The sequence below is a fragment of the Dioscorea cayenensis genome, chromosome 14 (assembly GCF_009730915.1).
Source record: "Dioscorea cayenensis subsp. rotundata cultivar TDr96_F1 chromosome 14, TDr96_F1_v2_PseudoChromosome.rev07_lg8_w22 25.fasta, whole genome shotgun sequence".
Classification (NCBI taxonomy): Eukaryota; Viridiplantae; Streptophyta; class Magnoliopsida; order Dioscoreales; family Dioscoreaceae; genus Dioscorea; species Dioscorea cayenensis.
Window position 1 is genome coordinate 7,960,103 of NC_052484.1, and position 21,720 is coordinate 7,981,822.

Sequence of the window (21,720 nt, forward strand, 5' to 3'; positions counted from 1 at the left end):
TATTTACCCATGGATTACCCAAGGATTGCTTGTTTTTAAAAAGATGTTTACTCAGGGTTTACTCAGGAATTGCTTACTTTTGGCATGAGGTTTGCAAAGGGATTACCCCATGATTTTTTTAAATAGAGAAATGCACCCAGGGATTGCCCAGGAATTGTCCAACAAACATAACAATATTTCCCAAGGATTACCAATGCATGATTTACTGGGTAAAGTTTTACAAAATTTATCCAGGGATTACCCAGGCCCTATCCGTGGGTAAGTCCTATTTTTTATCACATTCTAGGAATTATTCACCCAGGGATATAAACTATTTACCTAGGGCTTGTCCGTGGGTAATTTATGGTCTTTCATTACGCCCATGAAATACTTACCTAGGGATAAAAATTATTTACCTAGCTTTTATCTGTGGGTAATCTACCTAGGGATGAGAAAGTCCGTGTGTAATGAATTACCCTCGAGCCCATTAGTTGTGAGCTCGGATCCATGGGTAATCCCTGGGTAAATATATTTACTCAAAGATTTTTATAGTTTTACCCACGAAATAGTCCATGAGTAAACTCTTATTTTCTTGTAGTGTGGGTGGCTTACAGGGGGCTTATAGCTAACCTTAAAGCTGTAAGTAAATTCCAGAGTACCTTGTGGGCATGCTTATGCCCGCAAAGGGGATTCAGATTTAAATTAGAAATCCTTACAGGAAAGACTTACGCCAGTAAGGATCATCTAGAGGATTTTACGACCATAGCATACGCTCGTAAGGTTCTCTAATTTGGTTCTGAATCTTCCTTAAGTGATGAACTGTAAGCTGGACTGTAACGCAAATAGAAAACCTTATGGACATGACTTATGGCCGTAAGTGGTCATGTAAGACTCACGACTATCTTCTCTAGCTCCCCTATAGCCACGTCCTTATACCTATAATAGCCCATAAGCAATCTGGTATAAATAGAACTAATGAGGATTTTATAGGGATGCTATTTTATTCTTTAGGGTGATTCTTAGAGACGAAGTTAGGGAATAAAGGAGATAAATCTTCAGCACTCAAGGGGTTATTTGAAGGGAGATTTGGATCCATATTCAAGGGGATTTGAGGTCAGAGTCGTCAAGCTCACCTTGGCAGCATGCATGAAAGCTTTCCTCCATCGGCGTAATTAAGAAAAGGGTTTTCATGTTTTTTATGTCTTCTTCTATTATTTATATCTTGAATGCTTACCCTCTTTTAAAGGAGGGCTAATTTGTAGATGTTTGGGCATAGTTGAACTCTAGAGTATATTTCAATGACATTGGTTGTTGGATCTTTGATGTTTTAGTTGTTTCCTTAATTGCAATATCCTTTATTTGAGTCTACTTGTGTGTTTTTTTTCGAATGATTACTACGGTGGTGAGAGCCCCCTAGTTTTCATACTTCTAGTTTTGAGGATAGTGAGTATGCCTCCGGTTAGAGTACTTTGGAGACTTCGCATCATGTAATCCTTTCGAGTGAGTTAGTGATAATCTCCGTGCTCTTTGCAATCATGTGGAGTAGATTTTAGGAGAAAGCGCATATCTACTCTGTATTTGGATTAGGGATAATCTCTCTACTGGGAAGATTATCTACTTAAGATATTTTTATTAGCTCATAGTAAGGTTTCATAGAGTGTTAATGTGATTATATCGATGTCTGTATCAGCTCTGCACCTATTCAGTAATTCTTTACCTGAGAAATTAAGGTTTAGTATAATTCTAGAAATCTTTCTATTCAAATAGGATTAATGTTTAAACAACCTTTGTCCTGCGCTTTATAGCCTTATAGGGATTCTATGTCTAGACATCATTTCTTCCCTTGATTTCTCTCGTACTTTATTTCCATATTTCTCATTTTAGTTTCTTTTGTAACACATTACTCGATCACTTAGGCTATTTTTTGAAATTAGGGCTATTACTAGTATTTACTTTCTTCCTTGTGGATCGTCACTCTACTTTACGCACACTATTATCACGTGATCGGCATACACTTGCATCCCTATCATTTCATTGTATAAAAACATGGATCCACTAGTGTGTTTGAGACTATATGCATGGTTTGTATGTTGTCTATCATTCTTAAAAAACCTTGTAATATTTGTGACTAGTATTGTTTCACTGAACTCTATTATCAGGTTATGGTATCGTTACTTCCTCTATGTGTTTTTGTGTTCTTTACTTTTGTCTATTTTGAACTTGGATATTTTTTTCAGTACTGTTTATTCCAGGAAATTGTTAGCCTTATGGTGACACAAGGGTTGAGTGGCGTAGGTGTCCATCCTTGGGTTGTTGTGTGCCGGTCCCCCAGGACTGGGCGTGAAAAAATAAGAAATAAAATAATAATTATTTTGCTAAAGTTTATTTGTGTCTTTTATGTTGTTGCATCATTGAAGTTTCCTTCACAAATTCGAATTTGAATGATAGATTTCTGCCACGTGACACACCTTCATCACCTTCAATAGGCCTCCACAAATTATCTTGGGCCCAAACTTTTTTAATCAGCCCATTTAAAGAATTATTAAATTGTTTACTTTGTGAATGAGTAACCGGACAAGTTAGAACTTGAATATAAGTTTTGCTAGTCATGTCCTCATCAAGATCCATTCACCTAAGATTATTGGATATCAAAATACAAAAATTATAGAAAGTGATCTTGTTTATCTTACTGCCAAATTTTAGAATTCTTTTTCATATGTATCCTATACGATATAAACTGTAAATGCAAGTGCCTCGAATAAGATTTTTGTGCAAGCCTTGGAGTGTTTTTCATTTTTTTTCATGATTCTAGAGTCTTAATTAATATATAAAATGATAGGAAAGTTGTAGATTTTTATGTTACCTAATTACCTGCTAAACTTCAGATTTTATACATCTATAGTTTATGAGATATAGCCTTATAAGTATAACTGTCTCGAATGGTATTTCTCTGCAAAACATGAAGATTTATGAGTATTTCTGATGATAATGTATATTGAATTGGATGAGGTGAAAAAAATGAAAGTTGTTTCTTATTAACTTATCTGATTGTTAATAAAATATTATTGATTTTAGAGTTGTAGATTGAGAGATATAAATGTTTGAAAGAGATATGTCTGAATTGTAAGTTTGCAGAAATAATCAGAGATTCAATTTAATGCTATAATTTGATTAATAGTCCAAATTATATGAATTTCGGATATATCATAGTCTTAGGTGTTTAAGACTCTAAGAATTCTGAAATTTTCTATTTGGAAATGTATATGTGAAGTTATGATGGATTTAGTACTCAATGTTCATGTTAGAATTGTTTTATGCCTGTGGTATCGAAAATACGCGCTCTGTCATCGTGTCGGTAAAGAGACACCAGGTGATACGTCGAATCAGAAATGTTATTTCATTTTATTTTTATCTTTGTAGGCTCTTGCATTCCTAATAGAGGAAAGCCTCCATTATTAATTACCCTAGACCGAAGTCTTAGGAACCTCCGATTAAGGGCTCAAGTACAAGTAAGGCGAGAAAATTTGCGAATTATAAATTTTATTATTTAATATATATATTTATATTCATTACATCCTTTAGATATAAACAAATAAATTATATATATATATATATGTCACTATCGTTGCATGTGCCTTGTCATTGCATTACATGACTTGTTGTCGCTATAAAATATATATCTCATTAGAAATTGCCACTACCTCGAGATAAGTTTCCTACCGTTGCTTTGAAATGAATTCACTGCATTGGATTGATGCATTCATTTTACATAACTCCAATCTTAATTTGGGTCCATATTTGGTGAGCTTGAAAGTTGCAATGCATGTACAACATTAAATGTAGTCCATGAATATAAATGAAAGAGTCAACCGGTTCATACATCCTCAAATGATCATCATTTCTCAATATATATATATATATATATATATATTAATCCATGCTTATCCCATGTGCATCTTTTGAATGGTGGAGCCCACTTTTAAATTCTTCTCTTTAGTTCATGTACTCATGCATACACAATAGCATGCTCCTCATTTTCATGCTTTTCTTTATTTCATTTTATTTCCTTTCACATGCATGCATGGGCAATCTTGGGTCCCATGTCCCTTGATTCAACTCACAGCTTCATACATGCCATGCATGACTAAAGGTATACATGATCATACATGATAGTGGTGAGTATGCATGCTTCTCATATATATATACATATATATATTTTGCATGCATAAACAATGGTGGGTCCCTCCATATGCCATGCATGACCATCATCATTATCACCATCTAGTTCATTTAACCTTATTCGTTTTTTTTTTAATACATCGTTATTGCCTTGAAATTTGTATACTTTTTAAAAGAATTTCTCACAACCCCAAAATGTGCATTCTTGACATTGCTTCGGTATGAATATGTTTAAACGTTACTTCATAATTGCTTCGGTGTGATTCGTGTGAACATGTTTATCATGGCTTCAGAATGAATATTTTATCGAGTCTTCATCAACCACATATTTATGCCTTGTAAAATGCTATGTATCTAATTAACATCCAAGTTTAAAAGGCCAGACCCGCTTCTTGTTACTAAATAAACAATGCACGTGACAATGTATGCAAATCATTACATGATGATTTTTTTTTAGGTGGGACCGGCCTCTTAGGTACGTGAGCATGCATGCATGCATGCATCTCATTTTGAAAATTCCATTTGTATCGCTTTCATGATGGCCCCCCCCTTTTTTTAAAACAAGAATTTAGATCCATGAATATAATGAAAATCCAAGAAACATGAAGATGTTCTCCAAGGTATTAAAGATTAAATGAGGGTAAAGATAACACTTTCTGAGCATTAACTTCATGCGGATGGTAGTGTGTACATGCTTCATACATACATGTAATGCATGTTATGCATGGCCATAAATACCATTTGTTTTAACAAATAAAATTAACAAGGTGCCATTATAATTTCCTTAGATCTTTGCTTTTACTACTCCGATTGCCAGGTGTTATTATAAATTTTTCCTTAATTTTTTACTCACATTATATATATATATATATATAAATATATATGTATATTTTGGAATTTGGCATCTTATTATCTCTGCTGCCCAATGTATTTATTCTCTTTGACATCTTGTGATAATTGAGAATAAATGGTGGTGAAGCACATGAAAGCACGTAGCTTCCAATACCGAGCTTCTACACCATTAACGCATAGCTGCGTTTACCAAACGGCGCCAGTTGAGTAAGTGAACATAATCATGCAATGTCTTGGTGTAGATGGACTTCTCATAAGCTACACAAGCGACTCCATTAATGCTTGCCGAGCAGCAACGGTAGAAATTTGATGAACCAATTCAGTATGACGTTCTATTCTCCACAGACAACGTCCCAGCACCATATGGAGCCGTCTTCACGGTGGCTTAGAATGGTGTTTCCATCAAAAGACATAGCTGTTTGCCTAATTGGTGATATATAGGAGATAGCCTTGCAATGAGCACAGGTGGACTAGACTGCAATTTCCAAACAAATATCTTATCTTCCTTGTTTCTTATTGCTACAGCATTGTAATGAAAATCACAAGAGAATTTAGTAAACCATATATCATATTGGATATTTTTACAAAATATCGGTAATACTCACAAAGCAATTTCATTGTCCACACTCTTTGGTAAAATTAATTTATCCAACCATCTATTTGCAATCAACATAGTTGGAATGAACAGAGACCATCTCAATAGACTCAGATAAGATGTCTTCATTCTCCAACCTTATACCTTCATGATCACTTGCTTTCACTTGCATCTGAAGTATTTCCAAGTGTAAGCAGAATCAAATTCTACTCTTGTTAACACCTCCCAAGCACTTGCTCCTCCAATCCTTTTTTCCTTTTTTTTTTTTAATAATGCATCTTCATGTAGATAATGGCCATCATGATCATCATCCGATTGCTCTCATATTTGGTTCTCAACCACTTTGTTTGAGAAAGTTTTTGATGTATCTGATACAAAACCGTAGTTGCCATTGCTTAGTTCCTCCTCTTTAGCACAAAGAACTGAAGTCAACAATCTGGTCCCAGATCGAAACCGATCTCTTCTATTCCAGTTAATTTTGCTTGGAAATCTCATTGCAAGCCTTATTGTCAGAATTCGCTAGGTTGAGAACTTCCGGCATAAATTATAAAATGCACTTTGCTCCAACAACACCGGATCCTAGATCGCGGAAGGGCTTCTCTGATGGGCTGATGGTGATGTTCGTCGTTTCGCAGAAGAGAGAGGGAGCAAGCAGTACACACAAGAGTTGCACGGCTCGTTCTGCGGACTTGGCAGCAGAGGTTTACTTTTGTTTTTTACAACCACACCCGAATCTGGCGAATAATCTGGTAGAGTATCATTGCCGACTGCATAACATCCGAGCGGAAGAAGAACACCGCCGCAGCCACCCTCGCCACCACTAGTATAAGGTTCGTCAGGGCCATAACGATAGCAGACTAGCATTCTACTTCAGGAAATGAGCATTTTTTTTTTATTTTTTAGAGGTGGCCTTGGATAGGAGACATTTTCCAGCCTTGGGCTTCTTCTCAGCTGGAGCTCTTCTTGGCGGCGGACTTCTTCTCCTTCTCCCTCGCTGGCTTCTCGGCGACTGGCTTCAATATTTTCCCGACCCAGCCAAAGAGGAAAGAAGCGGCAGACAGCAACAACGTCAACGACAGTGGCAGCGGTGATGACTACGGCAAGTAGCAGCGACAACAACGCAGCAAAAAAAAAAGGCAGCATCAGTGGTGAGCAGCAACAAAATCAAGCAGTGACGACAACACCAACGATAGCCTCAGGTAGCAGCAACGACCAAAACATCAAGCGATGACGGCAAGTAGCAGCGACAGCAACAAGGGAGATTTTGCTTCTTTTTTTTTATATGTAGATATATATTGAGATATAAGAGGAGAGAAAAACCTTCTTCTTCTTTTTTCTTCTTTTCCTTTCTTTGTCTTCTTCAAATCTTCCTTCGCTCTCTTCCGTCTTCTTCTCTCCGTTCGCTCCTCGTTCTTCTATCGTCTTCCTATGTTCTTCCCACCGTTCACTCCTCGTTCTTCTCTTTTTAAAGACTTCCCGGCCCTATCGTGAGGCGTGGGCAGTTGTATCAATCAAGGGGAACCACGACGAACACCCCACGTCCCACGTTTAAATTATATATATATATATATATGTATAATATTTATATATATATTTTTATATATATTTTTTATTATTTTTGTTATTTTTATTATTTTTTTTTTATTTTTTTTTTTTAGTTTTTTATTTTTTTATTTTTTATTTGTTTATTTTTTTATTTTTATTTATATATATTTTATATATTATATTATATTTATCTGATTTTAATTTGAAATATATTATATGATTTATTATTATTATTTTTGATGATTTTATCTTATTTATTTTTTTTAAATTATTATTATTTATTTAATTATTATTGTTATATTTTTTTATCTTTATCGGATTTGATTTTTTTTATCTTAATTTAAATTAATTTCATTTTATTATATTTTTGATTTTGTTATCTGATTCAAATTTTTTTTTACTTTTAATTTCAATTTTTTAATTTAATTTAATTTTTTTTATTTAATTTGATTTGATTTTCTTATATTGTTAAATTTTTTTATCTTCATCGGATTTTATTTTTTTTATCTTAATTTAAATTAATTTCATTTTATTATATTTTGATTTTTTATCTGATTCAAATTTTTTTACTTTTAATTTCAATTTTTTTAATTTAATTTAATTTTTTTTAATTTGATTTGATTGTCTTATATTTTTATTATTTTTTTAATCTTATTTGATATATATGTTATTTATTTATATTATATTTTATATATATATATATATTCACCTTGTGATTTGTATTCAAGGCAAATTTTGGGATTTAGGTCGCCTCAAGATCTATGTTCTCCGTAAATTTTGATATTTGAGTATTCGATCGCATTAAGATCTGTTCTTAGCTAATCTTGAGATTTGGATATTTTGGATCACCTCGAGGTATGTGCTCTCGGCTGATTCTGAGATTTGAATATTTTAGACCACCTCAAGATTTGTGCTCTCGGCTGGTCTTAAGATTTGGATATCTTGGACAGCCACGAGATCGGTGCTCTTAGCTTACTCGAAAATTTATGTATTTTGAATATTTTGGATCGCCTCGAGATCGGTGCTCTTAGCTGATCCGGAAATTTGTGTGTTTTGAATATTTTGGATCGCCTCGAGATTGGAGCTCTTAGCTGATCCTGAGATTTGATTATTTTAGACCGGCTCGAGATCGGTGCTCTCTGCTGATCTTGAGATTTGAGTATTTTAAACCGCCTCGAGATCTGTGCTCTCAGCTGGTCTTGAGATTTGGATATTTTGAATCGCCTCGAGATCGGTGCTCTTAGCTAATCCAGAAATTTGTGTATTTTGAATATTTCTGATCGCCTCGAGATTGGAGCTCTTTGCTGATCTTGAGATTTGAGTATTTTAGACCGCCTTGAGATCTGTGTTCTCGGCTGGTCTTGAGATTTGTGTATTTTGGATATTTAGTTTAAATTAGGAGATGCATTTAATTTATTTATTTATTATTATTATTATTATTATTATTATTATTATTTTATATAAACAATGCCCTTTGGATTGGATAATTGTTTTTATACCACCGAAAGATTGTGGATTTGGGGAGTAGAATAATAATTTGATCCTTTTTGCTTTTACACACTTTTAAAATCTCTTTCTGCATTATCCTAGCTCACAAGCTCTTTACCGTTGTAGAATTATTTGTGTCTTAGAATCCTTCTTACATACCCTTACATTTCATAAATCTATCCTATTTATGTTTTTTTAGGTTTTCTTCCCTAATTATAGGACATGCCAAAAGCTTTATGATGTCAGAATTAAAGTTTACCGCGTTAGTGAGTATCAGGTAAGTAAACCACATGTAAATATCAGCATATGTCTATACTTTTGACTCTTGCTAAAATATCATTTTAAATTGTTCATTTATTAAATCCTTGATTATTAATATTTTTTTTGAGTTATTTAACCGTTCATTAGATTCTTGCTTATATAATTATTATTAAATTTCTGGTTATCATATTTTCGTAAATTATATAAAATTTTCAATTAGTTGAAGATTTTTATGAATTATCTGTCCAAGTTTAGATTCAAATAACCAGCTTATTTTGATATTATAAAATGGGATCATGTGAATGCTAAAATTTGTTTTACGAATTACCCTGCACTTTGCTCAGTCTGAAGTTTAATATTTTTGTTGTTTTTGCGGGCATTAAATATTTTGATATAGAAATCTAGTCTCCAATTAACTATACACTAACCTTGCCATTGGGGGTTAAACACTGATCATGTCAGCATGTACTCTGATAAGAGACTATAGTGTCACACAATTCTGTTGGTGAAGAATAACGGCCTCCGATATTCTGGCTCAGGTTACCAAGGGTAAATAAATGACCTCTGAAATTCTGACTCGGGTCATAGAGTATAAACACATGACCTCTGATATTCTGTTTTATTCATGGTTTATTAGGAGACATATACTTTTAAAAATCTTCTAAGCTTTGATTGTATTTTTTTAATTTGCATTGATTTCATTGGTTGAAATTTTAATCAATTTTATATTCTGTTATATAATATATATTTTGATTCTCAAGATACTATTTTGATACGTCCTATATGGATTTCTAGTTATATTTGAATATGTATTGCTAAAAATCTTTATGATCCAAAAATGTTTTAAGTGGGTTACTTACTGGGCTGGAAAGTTCATTATCGTGTTGTTATTTTTTTCTTTCAGATAAGGGGTAAGGTTGACTGGTGGATAGCTTAGCAACAATTGTCCAGTAACAAGGGTATCTTTGTTGTAGTTGAGGTTCCTATTTTTTTTAACCTGCATGAACCTGAAACTTTGTATTTAGAATACTTTTAGTTTTCGTACTTCATTGTATTTTGATTTCGATATATGAAATTCTGTAGAATGTTTATTTTATTTAGGAGTAAATTTTGAGGCCTTGTATGTCTAATTGGTTTCGGCCTTGTAGGTGTACTACCGTTTGTTGACATCCCAAGTATATTGAGTCGGGTTCAGTACGTAACAAATTTAGGTGGTATCAGAGCCCTTGTTAAATTTTGATGATATTAGTGTTTAAAATAGAAGTTTTAGGCCCGTCGTGTTTTGTAAACTTGAACCTAGGGAGTCATATTGCAATGGGAATTTTTTTTATTGAATGATTATTCTATTGTCGCTTTCTTTTTCTGAGTTATTTGTAGCATAAAATATTGGGCCTTAGTTCCAATTTCAATGTAATCTACCGTTTTGATTTGTATCCTTGAGTATTTGTCTTTGATTTGTTTCCTATTACTGACATAGTATTTTTAGCACCTTTTGAGGGAAGTCTACAAGTGGCCCTCTTTTTTCTTAGTAAAGAAAATAATGTTGTTTTGTACTATTGGTCATTTAATTGGCATGTGCATTAGTTATCTCCCTTCATTAATTTTATTTGACTTTCAAGCCAAGGAAAATCTTATTGTTTGACAATATGTTCCTCCACTAGATGCCATTCTTCTTTGAACTCCTTGCCAGGAATTGCATGTTAGAGTGTTCGTTTTTGGATAATTTGAATCGAGGGAAAGTTTTTGCTTGAGTTTGAATTTGTGAATGGATCTTGTAGGATTGCATTGTATCTAATTTTCTTTTGATATGGCCATTTGATATGAAGAGAATAAAAGGATTATGAAATTTTCAAATATGATGATTTTGTGGAAAAAGTGATTAAAGTTGAAAACTTTTATGATTATATATAGAAGTATAGGGATTTGTGGCTTTCAGTATTCTGATTGTGCTAGCTGAAAGTATGCCCCAAATTCAGAAACTTTAGAAATGGAATTTGGAGATGTTTAAAACTAGACAATTGTAGTATATCTCTGTAGCTAACCACCTGTAAAATTCTGAATTTATCATATTTGTATCTTAAGAGATATGCTCCTTTAAATTTGTCTATCCCGGATGTTACTTTTGTGCTTGACCTGAAGAGTGAATTAATGGATAATCTGAAAAATATTTATGTACTTGGAAGGTGAATAATGCCCCATTGTTATAATGTTTTATTAGTAAAAGAGGCAAATGATCATACCCTAATGTCATAGAATATTTAGTCAATTTTAATGTTTTGACTCTAAAATTTTGATTGAGGATAATTGAAGCAAGTTTAAGCATGGTAGATACTTGATGGTTCTTGGTTGATTTTAATTTGCTTTTGCCTTTCAATCAATGAGAAAATTGAGAGTGTTCTGACATTATTGCTGACTTGAGTATATGTATCACTTTGATGTTCTCCTATATTTTTGAGAGATGCATGATAGTTATAAAATTAGATCTATGATGATCATGTCATGTGGTTTTAGTAGGAAACATGGATTTTAGTTGATGAAAAATACATTTGGATTTTAGTATTTTTTACAAAACTTGGTTGGGTTAGACATCATATTCATGGGAGGTTGGAGCAGTTAATGTTTTTAAATGAGACATTTTGATGTATTCAGACAATGGCAATGTGTTTTTTTATTTAAATCCTATTTAAGAGTTAGATGACAAGAAACACGACACAGAGATGGTGTTAATTGAGGATGGCCAGACTCTTTAACTTCTAAATTATGTTCGATACTGGTTGAAGGCAAACCTGAGATTCATTTATTGTTAATTGTTGTGCATTTGTCCTTAGATCAATATCACAGTCAAATTTCATTTGGTCCCTTGGTAGTGTTTGGAGGCCTAGACTATTTTAAGGGGGGAGATTGTGGGCCCCACCCCTAGTTAAGCATTTTTTATAATTTATATTTTGATATTTTGAATTTTATATTTAAAGTAACCTTTGTTTTTATCTTAAAATTTTCCTAATCTTTCTAATCTTTCCTATTCTGTAACCGATGACCCATCCTCTCTTCCATAACCCCGGGCCTTAGATCATCACATTCTTGTCCTTGTTAGGAAAAAAAGGAGAGATCTATCCTTAGCTTGTCCTCCTCTTCTCCCATCTCCTCATCACACATTAATCGTGGATGTTGATCAAGGACGAAATCGCTTCTCCATTTGGGTTTGTCAGAGGTAAGGTTTTGTCTTGTTGTTCTTCTTTTCTTATTGTTAAGGTTTTGATGCTAGTTAGGGTTAGAGTTTTCTTTGTAACTCGATTATAGATCTTTAAATCTTGTGATTTTCATTAGAGAGCTGAAGTTAAATTCTTATGCTTCTTATATGAAAGATTTAAGTTATTTGAGGATAATTACCAGATTGAGAAGTTTTCTGGTAGTATAGTAGGGATCCCTAATTAATTTGGGAGATCTAGAGACATATTTTGGGGGATATAAAAATACAGAAATTGTAGACAATGATCTTGTTTATCCTACTGCCAAATTTCAGAATTTTGTTTTCATGTGTATCCTGTTATATATAGGCTCTAAATGCAAGTGCCTAGGATAAGATTTCTGTCCAGCCTTGGAAGGTTTTTAATTTTTTCCATGATTCTAGAGTCTTAATTAGATATAGAGAATTATAGGAAAGTCGTATATTTTGATGTTACCTAATTACCTCCTAAATTTCGGATATTATACATCTATAGTTTGTGAGATATAGCCTTATTAGTATAACTGTCTCGGATGGTATTTCTGTGCAAAACATGAAGATTTATGGGTATTTTTTATGATCATGTATATTGAATTGGGTGAGGTGAAAAATATGAAAGTTGCTTATTATGAACTTATTTGATTTTCAATAAAATATCATTGATTTTAAAGTTTTATATTAAGAGATATGAATGTTTGAAAGAGATATGTCTACATTATAAGTCAGCAAAAATAATCGGAGATTCAATTGAATGCTATAATTTGATTATTACTCCAAATTATGTAAATTTTGGATATATCATAGTCTTAGGTGTTTACGATTCTTAGAATCTTGAAATTTGTGATTTGGAAAAGTATATGTGAAGTTACGAGGGATTTAGTACTTAATGTTCATGTTAGAATTATTTTATGCCCTTTGGATTGGATAATTGCTTTTATACCCTTGAAAGAATCCAGATTTGGAGTATAGAATAATAATTTGATCCTTTTTGCTTTCACACCCTTCTAAAATCTCTTTTTTTCATTATCCTTGCTCACTAGCCCTTTACCTTTGTAGAATTATTTGTCTTGGAATCCTTCTTACATACCCTTACATTTCATAAATCTATCCAATTTGTGTTTTTTTAGGCTTTCTTCCCTAATTATAGGGCATGCCAAAAGCTTTATGGTGTTAGAATTAAAGTATATTGCGTTAGCGAGTATTAGGTAAGTAAACCACATATAAATATCAGCATATGCATATATTTTTTGACTCTTGCTAAAATATCATTTTAAATTGTTTGTTTATTAAATTTATGATTATTTATATTTTTCTGGGTTATTTAACAATTTATTAAACTCTTGCTTATATAATTTTTATTAAATTTCCTATTACATATTTTTCCTGAATTATTTAACATTTTCAATAATTTGAAGATTTTTATGAATTATCTGCCCATTTTAGATTCAAATAACTGGCTTATTTTGATATTATAAAATGGGATCATACGGTTGCTAAAATTTGATTTGCGAATTACCCTGTACTTTGCTCAGTCTGAACTATGATATTTTTGTTTTTTTTTCGGACATTAAGTATTCTAACATAGAAATCTAGTCTCGAATTAACTATGCACTAACCTTGTCTTGTGGGGTTAAACACTAACCATATCGACATGTACTCTGATAAGATACTGATAAGTGCTTGTGTGATATGAATGTGAAGCATTCTTTCCTTATGTTGAGCATTACTTTTCTCGGGTTTTTACATTAATATGTGTGTTTTTATGTTACTTTTATGCAGGTAGGGTTGTGAAACCAATTATGAAGGAAAGAAGCCAATGTGGATCACAATGCACCGATTTTGGAGGAAATCTTGCTAAGGTTCAAACGCGAAGATATAAGTTGGGTGCGAGATGCTAGAGTGTGTGCCAACCTCCTCGTATTTGAGTTTGCACAACCATTTGGAGGGGCACAAGGGCAGTCACACTCAAGCATTCCGACTTATGCACATAGAACAAGATCTCCATCAACTTATCCGTCATTGAAGAAGCAAATCGATCAACGGCATAAACGTGTGCCCGTTTATGTTACCTCGATGAAAAGTGGATTCAGGAGTATTTTTGGCATAGTACTATAGCAAACGATGTAGCAGTTACTGCTCACAGCCAGCCGAAAATGACAGTTTCAGAGAATCCAGACGGGCTTGTGGAAATTATCCACGCCCGTGTGGAAATTCCGCACGGGCGCGTGCAGCATCCACGCCCGTGTAGTCGCCCGATTCCAGCCCTATTTAAAGCCGATTCAGCCCGGATTTTGGTATTCTTTTCTCCATCTTTTCCCCAACTTGAGAGAGAGCTTCGGCTAGGGTTTCGAGGGGTATTGGCCAAGGTTTTGGAGAGGTTCTATGGCTCGGACATCGTCATTCCTTAGGAAGAAGGTTGGTAGGGGAGCTTCCGTCAAGGCGTATCCTATACCGGATGAGGGAATCCTTGGACGACGAGTAGAGGACTTTCCACAAGACCATCGACACGATTATCGAGGGGTTTTTTTTATGGATTCTTTGCTTTTACATTCTATTTCATTGATTGTACTTAGCTCCATAGAGAGCTAAACCCAAAGTTGGTACTCGGGTATTGTGAACCCTAGGATGTATTTGTTTCTTTGAACCTCTTTATTATGTTTTCAATAAATTGATGTTTATTGTGAGTTCCAACCTTGAATGCTTGATTGTATGAATATTTCCCCTAGAGTGACACTAGGGTTGAGAGTTCTTGTTGGTAACCTTATGAGTGAGTGACACACCACGAGCGTTAGACAAATCTAGGTTGGAGAGGGTTGAGAGGGTGAGTCGAGAGGTACAGGAGCGTCCACTTTCCCCTCCGGCGTGATAGATTCTACATCCGTTCCTCGAGTTCTTTGCGGCCATAATAGAGTGAATGGTCTAAGGGATGAACTTCCGTTGGGGCTTAGTTGCGCGTGCAACGGAGTGAAGCGTTGAGGTGATCTTAGTATCTAGGGCTCAATTGTGGTTAGGGACTTTCCACCTGGACCAAAGGGTTAGGTCTATAATTAGAAAGAGATTTATCACTTGGAATCCCTAGAGCTCATTGCAACTCTATGCGAGTGCGAGGTGTTGAGATTGTTCTATTTCTCCTCCGGGACATGTATAGAGTTAGGCATAGTTGACCTTAGATTTGGGACTATGTAATTAAGGATTTCCACGACTCACCATTGCATTGATTAGGAAGCATAATAGAGGGTTTTTGCACTTGAAACAATTATCCTAGGTGGAGCATTATTCGGGCACCCCATCTTTATCGATTGCTTTACCCCATTCTTAACTTTTGCTCTCTTACTTGTTGCTTTTACTGTTGAGAATTGAATCAATTTCACACTCATTATCATTGATCTTTTACATAGCTAAGAATCGAATTAAGTATTTTTATTCCCTACTCCCTGTGGATTCGATACCCGTTCACCCGGGATTATTACTTCGACAAACCCGTGCACTTGCGGGATATACGCAAGGGGACCTTGTAAGATACTATAGTTTCATACCGTTCCGTCAGTGAAGAATAACGGCCTATGATAGCCTGCCTTGGGTCATCGAGAGTAAATAAATGACCTCTGAAATTCTTACTCAGGTAACCGAGTATAAACACATGACCTTTGATATTTTGTTTTGTTCATGGTTTATTGGGAGACCTATACTTTTGAAAATCTACTAAGCTCTGACTTTATTCCTATTAATTTTCATTGATTTCAAGGTTTGAAATTTTTATCAATATTGTATTCTAGTTTACAATATATACTATGATTCTCAGGATACTATTTTGATACATCTTATATGGATTTCTGGTTCATATTTGAATATTGATAAGTGCTTGTGCGATATGAATGCGAAGCGTTCATTCCTTATGTTGAGCATTACTTTTCTCAGGTTTTTACATTAATATGTGTGTTTTTATGTTACTTTTATGCAGGTAGGGTTGTGAGGCCGAGTATGAAGGAAATAGGCCAATGTGGATCATAATGCACTTATTTTGGAGGAGATCTTGCTAAAGTTCAAACGCGAAGACATAGGACAGGTGTGAGATCCTAGAGTGTGTGCCAACCTCCTCGCATTCGAGTGAGTACATCCATTTGGAGGGGCAGTCACACTCGAGCATTCCGTCTTATGCATACAAGAACAGGAGCTCCACCAACATATATATCATTGAAGAAGCAAGTGATTCATGACGTGAACTTGTGCCCGTTTGCGTTACCCCGATGAAAGTATAGACTTGGGAAGTTATTCAGGTCGCAGACTGTAGAAGAGCACTGCAGCAACATTGTAGCACGTACTGTAGCAGCACTGTTCACAGCCGGCCGAGAAACAAGGGAAACAGAGAATCCACACGGGCATGTGGAAATTATCCACGCCCGTGTGGAAATTCCGCACGGGCGCGTGGAGCATCCACGCCCGTGTAGTCGCCCGATTCCAGCCCTATTTAAAGCCGATTCAGCCCTGATTTTGATATTCTTTTCTCCATCTTTTCCACAACTTGAGAGAGGGCTTCGACTAAGGTTTCGAGGGGTATTGGCCAAGGTTTTGGAGAGGTTCTACGGCTCCAACATCGTGATTCCATTAGGAAGAAGGTTGGCAGGGGAGCATCGATCGAGGCGTATCCTATACCGGATGACGGAATCCTTGGACGACGAGTAGAGGACTTTCCACAAGACCATTGACACGACCATCGAGGGAGTTTCTTTATGGATTCATTGCTTTTACATTCGATTTCTTTGATTGTACTTAGCTCCATGGAGAGCTAAACCCTTAGTGGGTACTTTTGTGATTGTGAACCCTAGGATGTATTCGCTTCATTGAACTTCTTTATTATGCTTTCAATAAATTGATGTTTATTGTGAGTTCCAACCTTGAATTCTTGATTGTATGAACATTTCCCCTAGAGTGACACTAGGGTTGAGAGTTCTTGTTGGTAACCTTGTGAGTGAGTGACACACCACGAGCGTTAGACAAAGCTAGGTTGGAGAGGGTTGAGAGGGTGAGTCGAGAGGTACAGGAGCGTCCACTTTCCCCTCCGGCGTGATAGATTCTACCTCCGTTCCTCGAGTTCTTTGCGGCCATAATAGAGTGAATGGTCTAAGGGATGAACTTCCGTTGGGGCTTAGTTGCGCGTGCAACGGAGTGAAGCGTTGAGGTGATCTTAGTATCTAGGGCTCAATTGTGGTTAGGGACTTTCCACCTGGACCAAAGGGTTAGGTCTATAATTAGGAAGAGATTTATCACTTGGAATCCCTAGAGCTCATTGCAACTCTATGCGAGTGCGAGGTGTTGAGATTGTTCGATTTCTCCTCCGGGACATGTATAGAGTTAGGCATAGTTGACCTTAGATTTGGGACTATGTAATTAAGGATTTCCACGACTCACCATTGCATTGATTAGGAAGCATAATAGAGGGTTCTTGCATTTGAAACAATTATCCTAGGTGGAGCATTATCCGGGTACCCCATCTTTATCGATTGCCTTGGCTCCTCCTTACTTTTGCTCTCTTACTTGTTGCTTTTAATTTCTGAGAATTGAATCATTACCACACTTATCATTGTTGATACCCCACATAGCTAAGAATCGAATTAAGTGTCTTTACTCCCTACTCCCTGTGGATTCGACCCCGCTCACCCGGGATTATTACTTCGACAAACCCGTGCACTTGCGGGATATACGCAAGGGGACCTTGTCAAATATGTATTGTGGAATACCTATATGATCCCAAAAATGTTTTTAGTAGGTTATTTACTTGGTTCAAAAGCTCATTATCTTGCTGTTATTTTTTTTCTTTCAGATTATGGATAAGGTTGACTGGTGGATAGCTTAGCAGCAATTGTTGAATACCTATATGATCCCAAAAAAAACTTGTATTAACCAATGTAGTTAAAATCATACGATTCTCGATACAAATCATACGATTCATATTGTTTTTCATCTGTAACAGTTAGAATCTTATAAAAGAATTGAAATTGATCTAGAATCCTAAATGAATCGTTTAAATCGGTCCCAAATCGGTGGAATCGATATGAATTGAGAAGATCAATGATTCCTAGTTAATACGGGTTTTGAATTTTAAAAAAGAAAAAGAAAAAGAAAAAGACTTACCGGCCCTTATAGGAAACAAAGAGCCAGACGATTCCAAAATTTTGATAAAGAAAATCAAAATTTTGGAAGAATAAAAAGAGAAAGAAACATAGAAGGAGGAAGGAGAAATTTTGTTATTTTATTCCAACATCATCAACAAAGGTATGTTTCACTATGTCTTCATCCTTTTTGTCGTTCTTCTGTTTTCTTTTTAACTATTTATTATAATGAATGTTGTCAACTATTTTAATTATAATTAATCTTTAAATTTGTTATCTAAAAACAAATTCAAAGATTAATTAAAAGATAATGCATCTTTTAAAATTTTAATATTAAATTAATTTGTTATTTTTAAAATCTTGTTACGGAAGGAAATATTTGTAATTAAAAAACTAATCTTTAACATAATTTTATCTTTATGTGATTATTTATTAAATTCTAAATATGAACTATTTTTGAAATAACTAATTTTTTTTAAAATATATATGGGTTTGCTTAATACTTCAAAATGTCTTCCAAGCTTAAAGGGATCTCAAACTAAGAAAATTTCTTCCAAACTATTTTATGTTTGATGCATGACTCATAATTTATTTATTTATTTATTTATTTATAATCATGTTATATATATATATATATATATGATTTTGAAATGTTGAACGGAATCTTACGATTTGATTCGATTCACGATTATCGATTCGCAAATTTAGAATTTCGATTCATGATTCTAATCTCCATTTGACTACCTTGGTATTAACCTGAAACTTTGTATTTAGGAAACTTTCTGTTTTTCGAACTTCATTGTATTTTGATTTTCGAAATCTGAAATTCTATAAAATGTTGTTCTGTTTTGGATCAAGTTTTGAGGTCTTGCATATCTACTTGGATTCAGCATTGTAGGTGTACGGCCGTTTGTTGCCGTCCCTGGTCCATTGAGTCTGGTTCAGGGCGTGACGATCATCATTCAAGAAAATATAGGACTCAACTAAGAAGCTGCAATTAACCATTAGGCTCCAACATTTGAGATCTCTATTGTCTATAGAGGGTGCAACAATCATACTTAAGATGCCTCAATAGAGGGGCCTTACGCGAGCGAGAAAGCCTGAAAACAATTTGCCATAATCTTGGCGGATTCAATTTTTGATAGGTCACTAAGGTTTGCACTTGTTTCTTTAAGGTTACCAAGTTTCAATTTGTATCAAAACGGTTATTAACGTTTGATTTCGTTTCTACGGGGAGTCACCCACGAGTTACCACATTCAACCAGATGACGTGTATGCCGGAAAAAACACAGTCAGCCTTATTATAACACATCACTAGGCTGGCATATCATGTGAGGAATCCACGCTGGTTAAACATTGCCACATCAACATCTTCTTCTTCTCATTGTTCACACTAGCTTAAATATGAACAGGAAGCACGATGGGTCACCGGCAACGAGTGGTGCTCCATCTTCTTCTTCTCATTGTTCACCCTAGCTCAAATATGAACATGGAGCCCGATGGATCCCCGGCAACGAGTGGATCTCTGGTTCATGAGAAGCTTTAGGGCTAGGGTGATGCTCGGGCAACGAGTGGATTAATGGTGTGTCATTGGAAGATAATGGAGCTCCGATCGAAGTTTTAGGGCTAGGGAGTTTGTTTTCTTTTTTTTTGTTATTGTTTTTTAAACAGAAATTACAAACTGGAGCAACATAATTTTGGTAGTTAATTATTTATGTTAATTTCCCAATTAAATTGATATCATCATTACTTGTAAGAGAGGGTTGCTGGGTTGTAGGAGATTGTTTTCATTATTTTAGTATATTATTCTTCTACAATTATAGTGTGTTTTTTGGTGCTTGTTTTGTGGTTGTATAGTGGAGTTTTAAATATACCTATAATTTTATAGCATGCAAACTGCTTGAGGGGATGCCTGGTGGAGTAAACTCACTGGAAAACTCTTTCACGAAGAGGGTGATGGTTGTCCTAGCTCACGATGTTTACCAAGTTCTCGAGGTTGCCCTAGTATGAGAGTAGAAGAAGAGATGGGAGAAGAACCTAAGGGTTGTAGAAGGGAGAAGAAGAGATCTGAGAGCAATGGTTTTAGAGATGAAACGATGGGAGAAGAACTGGTGACGCCAGCCCCTAGTGTTTGGGGGATTCAATGTTTAGGGTTAGGGTTTTGTTCACTAAGATGATGTGGCACTTGTAACCTTAGGTGGACAAATATGCTGATGTGAACACTCTAGAGGCTGGCAACGTGTCATAATTAGGCTGACTGTATTTTTTCCGACAGACACGTCAACTGGTTGAATGTTGTAACCCACGGGTGACTTTCCGAAGAAACGAAATCAAATTTTAATAACTGTTTTGATACAAATTGAAACTAACCTTAAAAAAAACAAATGCAAACCATAGTCACCTATCAATAATTTAATCCTAATCTTGGCAGTGTCCATTGACTGCAAAGAATTCCTAAAAATCTCCTGCCAGCAATTCAATGGTGCATAGTAATTGACGCAATTGTCAAACCAGATAACGGTACTATTAAAACAAAATGCTAAAAATACTATTAAAGTAACTTAGATAAATATGGCAGTTTAAGTATCTTTAGTTTATACGAATAGCATATCGTTTAAAGTTAAAAGATGAGAAGCAAATAGGCATTAATATAACCAGTACAAAACATTTAAAAATGTGAGAAATACAATGCAATTAGTGATATAAACAAACTCAAGGATTTTTATAGATTATTACAATAAAGAAAAATAAAATCATGAATACAGCAAGTTTTCATTATTGTTAAGTAGATTAAAAATATTAAATAAATCAAAAGATTTTAACTAGAACAAAATTTTGATTTTTTTCGATAAATTAAAAATAAATAAATAAGTTGTGAGAAGAACACATTATATAAATAGAAGAAATTTACTCATTATGAATTAAGTCATAAAAAAGAGTATTTTAAAATACTCTCGAGTATAAATGCGGTTAAACACCAACAAGTCCCATTATCATCAACTTCTTTTCAAATTCTACAACATCTAAAGAAATATTGTGGTAAGTGTTTTATAAATATGATACAACTTAATATAATTCCAAATATGCAAGATTTAATTTCAAATTACTGAAAATGTTAAGTTCGATTTGTTTGTAGGATTTTTAGAATAATTTTTTTTATAAATTTATTTAAATTTATAGTTACCACTTTATTAAAACCTTACAATAATAATCTTTACAATGAAGTGAAGTCGAGTTAGAAAACAAGACAGCCAATTTAATCATTTTATCCTTGGTACATATAAAATATAACGTTGATAAAATATAATACACACAATTCTGGCCTTTTGTAAGCATTTTCCAAATCTGTTATCCAAAATATGATTACTAGCACAGACCAACATGTAGATTGAGTGTGCAACAAATATACTACCAACTGTATGCCAAACATGTTGATCAGGTGCATTATCTAAACTTTGAATTTTAGTCTTTCATGATGCCACCAA